We start from the raw sequence: 10,345 nt of genomic DNA on the forward strand, positions 1-10,345 counted from the left end.
TACTTCCTCCTTCTCTTATGCCACCATTGACACCCAGCAGTTGTTGCTTTTCTTCATGTTAATCGGAACCTATTAGGCTATGAATCACAGTGAAGGCTGTGGTCGGTATTACAGATTCTTATAAATAGTGGGTATCATCAGTTTCATCAACAATCAGAATTAATTAAGCGTTTCTCTGCACAATAAGAGAGATGGAAGCGAAGATCTACCTGGGAAACCAGAGAAGGGAAGGGGGAGGACCCTCCAGGTGACCTGGTAACAGAAAATAGCCATATTGACTCTCATAGAGATGACAGTGGTCGGTGTCAGACAGCTACTTCCTGTTCTAGAAGCTGAAGGCAGGAGGGGTTTGGAGCACACGATAGGCACTGTACATAAGGAATCGGGAGCCCAGTCAAGTCATCACGTTTGGCTGGAGGAACACATTAATCAGAGTTCTGGTACTAGATCATTTGCTAGAATGTTTATAAAGAGTGAGATAAAGTTTTTTTTTAGAGGTAAGATGGATAATATAAGGGGAGGTTCCCCTCAGATCCCCTCTATTGGTCAAAAAGGTGTTCTGATGAGAACTCCTTTATAGTTGAAATCCAGGTCCATAGAGAAACGCCAAGCAAAGTTTCCCATTGTAAATTTAATTTTTCAGAAACCGCCTCAGTCTTATCCGTTGGCTTTGTCTGATTTTGCGGTATTCACTTGAATGAGGTTGACCTGCAATACTAGACAGTGACGCGGTATCTGGGAAATAAAACAACTGTCTTCTCATCTTGATCGACCCCTTTAACGCCAATATCCATGGCAGTCTAGTGGCTAACCACCTCTCCACGCTCCAGCCTTGTCCTGCTGTGACATGAAGCTGTATGTGGTCAGTCTATTCTGCATCCCCTTCCTCGCCTGCACTGGTAACAAAGATGGTGCCAACAGGCCAGTTTCATACCAGCGCACCCCCCCCCCCCCCCCCTAACGCAAGTCCACACAATCTTCATTTTTTCGGCAGTCCAACAAGCAGGAGAGACCTTTGCCGAAGGTTTTTGGTGTTTTTTAAGTCAGGAAATGCTAAAAGTGAATAGCTTAGGAAACCTATCCTGCTGGGATATAAAAACTATCCTAAGAATGTACCCACCAGTAACATGTTGTTCTTGAGCCCCGATGAACTATGAGTTCAAGAAATAACTACCTGCTTAAGTCATTGTCTTCACTTGTGCTGAGTGACAGCAGCAGGCGGGAAGCGTAACTAGATAGGCGTGCGTGGTTCTATTGGAAGGGTTAATGGGCAGAGCTGATATGTTGACATTCTCTCATTAGAGAATAAAATACAGGGCAGGAAGAATGACAGCAGCTCCTGTGCCTCGGGCGGCGATGGGCAGTGTATGGTGCTCCAGCTGTTGCTGACCTACTTCTTCCATGATGCTCAGCCAGCCAATATTTCCTCTTTTAATCTGTAGATATTTTGTGAAACAAGGACATGACCTGTTAACTTGACTGCGTCTGTTATCTAAGCGCCGGCTCCCAACGGACTGGGGATAACAATGTCAATGCCTGTTATATGTGAGTTAAAGAGCATTTACCCCTAAAATAAAATAAAAAAATCTATACGGTACTTATTTGAGTCGTTTTCTTCAAATGTGAGTGACAACTAAAGGGGGTTTTACACTGGGCAATTCTTAGGCAAAAGATCGTTCATATAACACTCGTTGCCGTTAATTGCCCTGTGTAAACAGAGCTCGATCATCTGCTGATTGTATCGTTTTAAAAAAGTTAAATATCGTTGTCGGCAGCACATTTCCCTGTGTAAACAGAGACATGCTGCCGACATAATAATAATGTATGGGGACGAGCGATCCGAGTAATGAGTGCTCGTCCCCATTCATAGCTCCGTGTGACAGGAGCAAACGAGCGCCGATCAATGGCTAAAATCGTTCGAAGGGCCTTTATACAACCATCATTAGGGCTCCGATAGGGGTCTCTACCCTACTCAGACTCCTGAATGTCAGATCTGCCACATGTTTATTAGATTTATTTGCATTGTGCTGTAATTTACTGCAGTGGCCAGATGTTACTTTGTAGTGAACAGCAGAAATGATACTTAATTATAATATATGTTTTTGTCTCATTGGCTCTCAGTGAATAGAAACCCATCCTGCTCACACAACTGCAGTTTGGTACAATTTATAGGTAAGACCCATTAGGGTAAGGCCACACGGAGCGGCCCTGACACGGTCACAACGAGGCTAACAACAACGCCGGCACCATGTTCGGTGCGGCTGTCAAATAGCCTGTTAGTGGCCGCACGTTAACGCGGGTAAACCGTCCCTTTATCTGCAAAATCGTGCGGCCATGAATTAGTACACCCTTTATGGCCGCACGATTTTGCAAATGACAACAACTTACCCCCTATTCATTCTAAATGGCAGCGCCGGATAAAGCCGAATACCGCACTCGGCTATCCCCGGCGCTCCTATAGAGAATGAATGGAGCGGCATGCTCATGTAACCGGAATACATCTTAACGAGGTATTTGACAGCCACTCCTACACAGTGCCAGCGCGGTTGTTGGCCGCGTTGCGACCGTGTCAGGGCCGCTCCGTGTGGCCGTACCCTTACCCTTGAGTCCAGGACAACAGAGGTACTGAAACTGTGGTACTGAAGTGGTACTGAAACACAACTGTGAGCAGAACCTGGTCTGGGCAAGTTTTTATCCTCAAAATTAAAAAGAAAGATGTTTCCATTCACTGACAGAAAGCATATTACTTGGAATTGAAATACAAGTTATATTAGGAAGTTGTATAACTTTTTATGCTAAAAAAAAAAATCCGCTCCATAAACAATAAGAGTAGAGAACCCTTTACTGTAAGAGAATATAAAAATAATAAAGGAAGGTAAATGGAGCATTAACTAAGGGGTGAGGGGGGCACTTTGCCAACTCTGACAACTTGTCTCGCAAATGTGGGTGAGTTTCACAACCCCGCCCTATTAAGGCGACAGATTTAGAAGGGGGAGTGCCATGGAATTTCCCGAAATATTAAGTTTCCAAATGCAGATTCTTTCTACTGTTCTATTAATGCAGCATCTTGGATGAAATAAAGTGCAGTCTTTGTTTGACAATATATTACAGAATAGTTTCAGGCAATCCCACATCATAGGGATCATTCCCGTCAGCAACAGAAATTAAGGACTTGATGGATATGTGTCTTTTTCTCAACCGTACTAACAATGTGTACTATGTGTGAGCCAATAATAACATGCGGGACTTCCACGGGCTGTCTAAGGGTATGTTCACACAGAGTTTTTTGCCGGCAGAAAATTCTGCCTCAAAATTCCGGTTGGAATTTTGAGTCAATTTTTTATATGCCTGCACGCCATTTGCCGCGTTTTTCGCCCGCGGCCATTGAGCGCCGATGGGCAAAAATTCAGCGAAATACACTTTCTCTGAGCCATGAGTAAGGATGGAGGTACCATCCGAAACGCGTAAGCTATTGCTGCCACTCCCTCTGCACTTGTACTTTTAAATATTCAATTAAACTTGGAACTGCCGTTCCTGTTTGTCATCCTCAACAAGCGCTGGATCATTTTTTCGTTTCCTGATACTGTGCCGTGTGCCGCCACGCAGGATCCGAGCGCTTTCTGGACCAAGACAAACTGTGAGTGAGCTGGAGGATTTTTCCCTGTTCTTTACTACACTTTCTCTGCCTCCCATTGATGTCAAACGTAAACACCCGAAGATAGGGCATGTCGCTTCTTTTTCCCGTGAGACGGTTTTTCGCGTCAAAAAACGTGTAAAAAAACTCAGTGTGAACTGACCTTATGGGTCCTTGCACATGCTGCTGTTCTCCAGATGGCTTCATGTTATTGTCGGGTTCCCCTTCCAGTAAATAAAGTAATTTTGGAAATAAATTTATATCCAGGAATCTCCCAGAAGTTCCCTCTGAAGTATAGAACCAAATGGTATCACATAAGTTAACACTTCAAAACCAGGGAAAGTTTCAGCTTTCTCCCCTTCATGTGATGTCAATTTAAACAAAACATGTAAATCTTGACATTAATGTGATTTATGAGATTAGAAAAAAGGTCTGATCTTTGTGCAAAAACAGCGCTTCAATTGCCTATAGGCTCAGTCTGGTATTACAGCTGAATGGGACTGTTCTGCAATAGTCTGTGGACAAGAGTAGATCAGGGGGGAAAAACAGACTCTTTATTTCAGAAAAACTTTTAAACGTGTTCTGGGTATGTTCACATGGCCTACTTTCAGCCATTTTTCGGGCTGTAAACGCCCCCGAAAAACAGCTGAAAATACGGGGCTGAACGAATCCAAACATCTGCCCATTAATTTCAATGGGAAAAACGGTGTTTCGTTACCGCACGTAAAAAAGACGTGCATGTCACTTCTTGAGCTGTTTTTGGAGCCGTTTTTGATTGTCTCAATAGAAAAACAGCTCCAAAAACGGCCGCAAAAAAAACACATTGAAAAACACTTGATGCATAAAAAACAGCTGAAAATCAGAGGCATTTTTCCCTTGCTTTTGTTTCGTGCAGTCCCCGAAAAGAGATTTGGAGGATGGCTACTTGCAGTGTCTGTATCAGAGCCGACACAGAACACTTAAGGCCTCGTTCATAAAAAGTATTGGTGCTTTTGCTGTTATCTCTCTGGAAAATGTCCACGTTGCAGCGCAGCAACGAGTAACATCCCTGGTAGTCTTGGTATGGTCTCCCACAGGATAGGTCATCAGCATATGATCGTGGTGGTCCGGACCGCGCACCAATCAGCTGTTCCGATCATATACAGATGACTTATCCTGTGGATCGGTCATCAGTATAAAAAACAACCCCTTCAATTATAACATCCCTGGTGGTCTTGGGTAGTGTAGTGAAAGGGTTTACGCCCTGTGAAGGCTGCAAGACTTTCCCGTCTATCTATGACTGCAGACTGCCCAGGACCAACATAATGTATCATCAGCTATCAGCCAATCACAGAGCAGTTCGTACAGTCATAGACGCTTTGTGATTGGCTGACTGGTATGATGCAATGACTGTAATCTACAACAGACCCATAGAGAGTGTGAGCAGGGGGAGGCATAATACTTATTTTGAAACCTCCCATAGACAGTGTGGGCTGTTGTGCTGCTGCACAGTCTATATGTCCGCCCATGGTCTGTATGGCTGTCTATATACACACCAAGGACACGTTAAACATGTAGTCCGATCTGTGAGCAGCATGTTATAAAGCAGGAAAAACTGAGCAGATTGATATATTGTTTTGTTGGAACAGATTCAGTATAAGTTGTACTTCATTCTTTTAACCCACTGCTCATTCCAACTTTAGGAGTCCAGTGGGCGGTCCTACTCGGTGATTGGCAGCTCCATATGCACAATCATACAGGAAAGGCTGTCAATCAATGACTGAGACCGCCCACTGGACTTCTAAGGCCAGAATGAGCAAAAAGCTAAAGGAATAAAATATAAATTATACTGAATATAATCCAACAAAACAATATATTAATCTGCTCAGTTCTTCCTGTTCTATAACATGCTGCCCACAGATCGGACTGTATGTTCAACATGATAGAACAAAAGGCAACTACAGTATATAATAGTACAACCAAGAGTATTCTCGCACTTTTCCGTAGCAGCAATGGTTCACAGAACGTGCACCAAAGTTTTTTTTCTGTAAAATCTCTTTTCTTTCGTGTATTTTTTTTTTTTTTAAATAAGCATGTACAATGCATTAAACACATCAGAAATATTAACCCTTAGGGCTTATTCAGCCGAACGGGATATACGTCCGTGCAACGCGCGTGATTTTCACCCGCGTCGCACGGACCTATATTAGTCTATGGGGCCGTGCAGACAGTTGCGTGATTATTCCGCAGTGTGAGTCCGCTGCGAAAAAGTCACGACATGTCCGTTCTTTGGGCGTATTTCGCGCATCACGCACCCATTGAAGTCAATGGGTGCGTGAAAATCATGCATGCCACACGGAAGCACTTCCGTGTGACGCGCGTGATTCGGGCAACAGCTGTGAAAAGGATGAATGTAAACAGAAAAGCACCACGTGCTTTTCTGTTTACAAACATCCAAACGGAGTGTCATAATGATGGCAGCTGCGCGAAAAGCGTGCCGCCGCGCATCATACGGGGCTTCCACACGGAGCTGTCAAGTGCCTTTTACACGCGCAAAAGACGCACACACTCGTGTGAATCCGGCCTAAGTGCAGTTTTCCCGTGGAATGACCAAGTGTGGACTTTCTATGGAATAAAAAAAAAAGGCACTACAGGTGAATATTGCGGATGTGTTTATCGTTTTGTATGTGCTACTTTTTTTTAATAAATAGATAAAATAAAAGACATTTTGCAGAAAAACTTTGGTACACATTCTGTGAACTATTGCAACGTGACAGGTTCCCTCTAACCCTCTATTTCTTATATGGGGTGTCTCAGGAAGGCGACTTTTCTAAACACCCTCCTGAGGCTCAACTTGTGTCGCAATGGCAAGTAGCTTCTGGCCACATGGTGGCCCTTGTGTGATTACAAATTGATAGTTAATGGCTGCAATCTATAAATACTGCCGGTTTACCTGCAAAAACCGTGCAGCCATTAACAATTAATGCGGCCATTAACTACCAATTTGTAATTTGCGCCTCCCACACATGGGTGTGGTTTTGGTCGCATGCAGACGCCGCTACATCTTTACACCTATAGGGTGTATTCACATGCTGCAAAATTTATTTAAAAAAATTTCTGCGACTAAATATCGGCTTCATTCGGCTGAATTGGGTTGTTTCTGCAGCAGGTGCATGGATTTCTGCAAATTCCATTCAGATAAATGGAAATGATTTTCAGTCACAGAAGTTTCAGCAACAAAATCTGCCGCGTGCCAATCAACTTTTAGGTCTAGCAGATTTTATGCAGATTTTTCATGCATTTTTTTAAGCCAAAACCAGAATTGGATCTAGAAGAGGAGACGCTTCAAGGCTTTAATTTATATATTTCTTCTGTTTAGGTTACGTTCCTGGTTTCGGCTTAATAAATACATGCAAAATCTGCATCAAATCTGCACTGTGTGAACAAGGGCCCCTCTATGACATCTACATACCCTAATAGCGTATACGGATAGTGGATGTCTTCAGATTCATAGATTTTCTCCTGCTCTTTACCGTTACCAGTGCAATGCATTGTGGGAGCTCAGTGATGGTGGTTTATCTGCCAAAGACAAACCATCAGAAATCTTATATTCAGCTTTGGATGTAACTGGAGTATGATGTTACTCAATATCTGTACAAAATTAGTAAGGCAATAGAAAAAAAAGTCTGCTTAGAAGTTTTCCTTGGTATTTCTGATGTCATTTCATTACTCCATGAGCAATTTGGGAAATTTCCAATTGGAAAGATAGCACCACAAAATGTGTTCTCTGTTTATTTCCAGGAGAATGTTTCCTTGTACGAGCTCTCCATGTTCCGGAATATCCACTTGCCCTACCCATGACTGGTCACATTACTTCACACACCTGAGCTGACAAGACATGACCTCAGCTAGATTAAGTAATGCCTGCTGACTATATATTGAACAGACTGTATGTCTCTAAGGCTCTGATTCACAATGGACACCTCACCACATGCCCGGAGAATGAGCAGTGTATATTTCACTTTACTAGAATACAATGTATCACAAGAGTAATTATAAATCGCCCGTTTTACTTACATTACCTATATACATAATGGGATTTGACAAATTGCTAACTCATAGAATTCAATAGGCAGATCATATCATATTTTTAAGCACCCCAAATAAATATGGGAAATTATGGCTCATGTACACAGCCGTGTGTTGTACAGATCCATAATATGGCATCCAGAGAAATCCATATGCCCGTACTGTACAGGTGGCTTTACACCGGCAGATATTGCCCGTGTTTACCACTTTTAAAACCTGCACCGATCGACAATACAGCTCGTCGATCGACGCTCATTGGCTCCCTTAAAGCGAGGCAGTGGTCTTTTATTGTTTTATGCCATTTCCCCCTTTTTCCCCAAAACCCCTTTAAATATTATTAGCCTATGGGAGTCCAACCCCTGGGACCTCGTATGATCAGCAGAATGTAGGGGGCCTGTGGTGCATCAGCGAGTGATGTGGCCCCTTTATTGTTAGCACAGGCTGTGATTGGTACTCACAGTCCCATTAAAAGGAATGGAACAGAGCTGCAGTACCAAGCACAGCCACAATGGAATGTATGGCACTGTGTCTGTAAATAATGAAGGGGACACGGCGCTGCCCCTTTATTCTGCTGATCAGCAGCGTCCCGTGCAGTGGACCCCCACCAATAACACGTTGATTGCCCATCATAATATTTCTTCCCCAGTTTCTGAAAACAAAATAAATGGTATATGTGTCCCTGAAGACCTTAATTTTATCTCCCGCTACAGTGCTGGAGGTGGGAAACAATACATTGGGGAGGAGCAAAGCTTAGGCTTCTTTTTTCTGGCTGGTAAAGCAGCTTGCAGCAGCAAAACTTCTTCCCAATGATATGTGTGCAAGAGTGACCTGGCAAGCGAAGTACCAGCTCACCCTTAGCTTTTCCCTAGATGAGGGGGACTAGGGGGTGATGGACCTTTAAGGCCAAATATTGTGCCAGAGTTTGCGCCCATCCAAACATCCTCTTGTACTCTGGGGGTCGTTCTCAACCTGACCACTATGTGCTTATTTTATGAGGATTGTTCAGACTGTCAGCTTCTCTTTCTGAAAATAGCATGCTGAAATCAAGAGCATGGTCAGCATCAGACCGAGATTTCTTGGGTCGACCTGAGACCAAGATTCTGAGGTCTTAAGGTCCTTTTATACTTGCCCATTTTGGCCGTGTAAACGAGCGCCAATCATCGTTTTCTCCTTTCACAAGGAGCTAAGTATGGGAACGAGCGCTCATTACTATGATCTCTCGTCCCCATACATTTCTATCATGTTCTGTGAACACTCGTTTGCCCGATAATAGGCCCGTGTAAAAAGGCTCTTACCCGCCACCTATACAGAACATGTGCACGTCCACTTTTGGTTAGGTTGTAATCTTTGTTGTTATCGTTGTACACACAGGACATATTAATAAGGTTTAATAGTTTATTTGTGAATCATCCCATAAGAAATTGTGACAAGTGATTGGCTCCAAAGTCACCTCCAAATGAGGTTGTCTCCTACTGGAACTTTGGGGCACATTATTATTACTTTTATGGTGTTTGTACCGTCTCCCTCACCCCACAGGGAGGGAGATCGGTCTGTATTGTCACAACACAATGTAACACATTACACTTTACCTCTCTTCTTTTCTCCAATAATTATATTATTTTATTTATCTATCTAGCTACAAAAATGCAGATTATAATTTATTTTTCCGCCCAAAAAATAAAGATTATTAATATTATCTATCGATATATGCATACAGTTTTAGGGTAAGGCTAAATAAAGCATCTAAAGTGCTGTAAAAACAAATCAAGTTTTAACCACAAATCACCACAGTTTTGGAATGTATGATTATGTCTGTGTGCGGTTTTTACAGGTAATAGAGTAGTTTTTCCAGCAAAAGCCACGTGATCATAAACAATCCTTATAAAACAACTTGCTGGATCAGATTTTACCTGCCTCGTAGAAGAAATTTTCTTTATTTTTTTCTTTTTCTTCTTTTCTCCATTTAAAAAAAAAAACAAGATTATAAAAAAAAAAAAAAAAGTTACATATATTGCTTATTTTATTACACTATATCAAAGCCTTATATGTATGTGCACACACAAAATTAAAAACGACTGAAAATACGGAGCTATTTTCAAGGGAAACTGCTCCAGATTTTCAGACTTTTTTTTTAACAACTCCACGTCGGAACAGAATGCCGTATTTCCCATTGAAATCAATGGACAGATCTTTGTAGGCGTTCCGCTTCCGATTTTTCGGCCATTTTCGGCCCAAAAAACGGCCGAAAATAAGCCGTGTGAACATACCCTTAGGGTATGTGCACACGTAGTGTTTTCAGCCGTTTTCCAGGCCGTAAACGTCCCGAAAAACAGCTGAAAATATCGGAAGCAGAATACCTCCAAACATCTGCCCATTGATTTCAATGGGAAATACGGTGTTCGTTTCCGACGGGGCTTTTTTTTTACACCTCATTTTAAAAAAACGGCACTTAAAAAGACACCCACAAAAAAGAAGTGCATGTCACTTCTTGGGACGTTTTTGGAGCCGTTTTTCATTGACTATAGAAAACAGCTCCAAAAATGGCCGTAAAAAATGCAGCGAAAAATGTGAGTTTGATTAAAAAACGGCTGAAAATCAGGAGCTGTTTTCCCCATTCGTTCTTTTGTTTTCCTGACTACTCGA

The sequence above is a fragment of the Rhinoderma darwinii genome, chromosome 10 (genome assembly GCF_050947455.1).
Source record: "Rhinoderma darwinii isolate aRhiDar2 chromosome 10, aRhiDar2.hap1, whole genome shotgun sequence".
Lineage (NCBI taxonomy): Eukaryota > Metazoa > Chordata > Amphibia > Anura > Rhinodermatidae > Rhinoderma > Rhinoderma darwinii.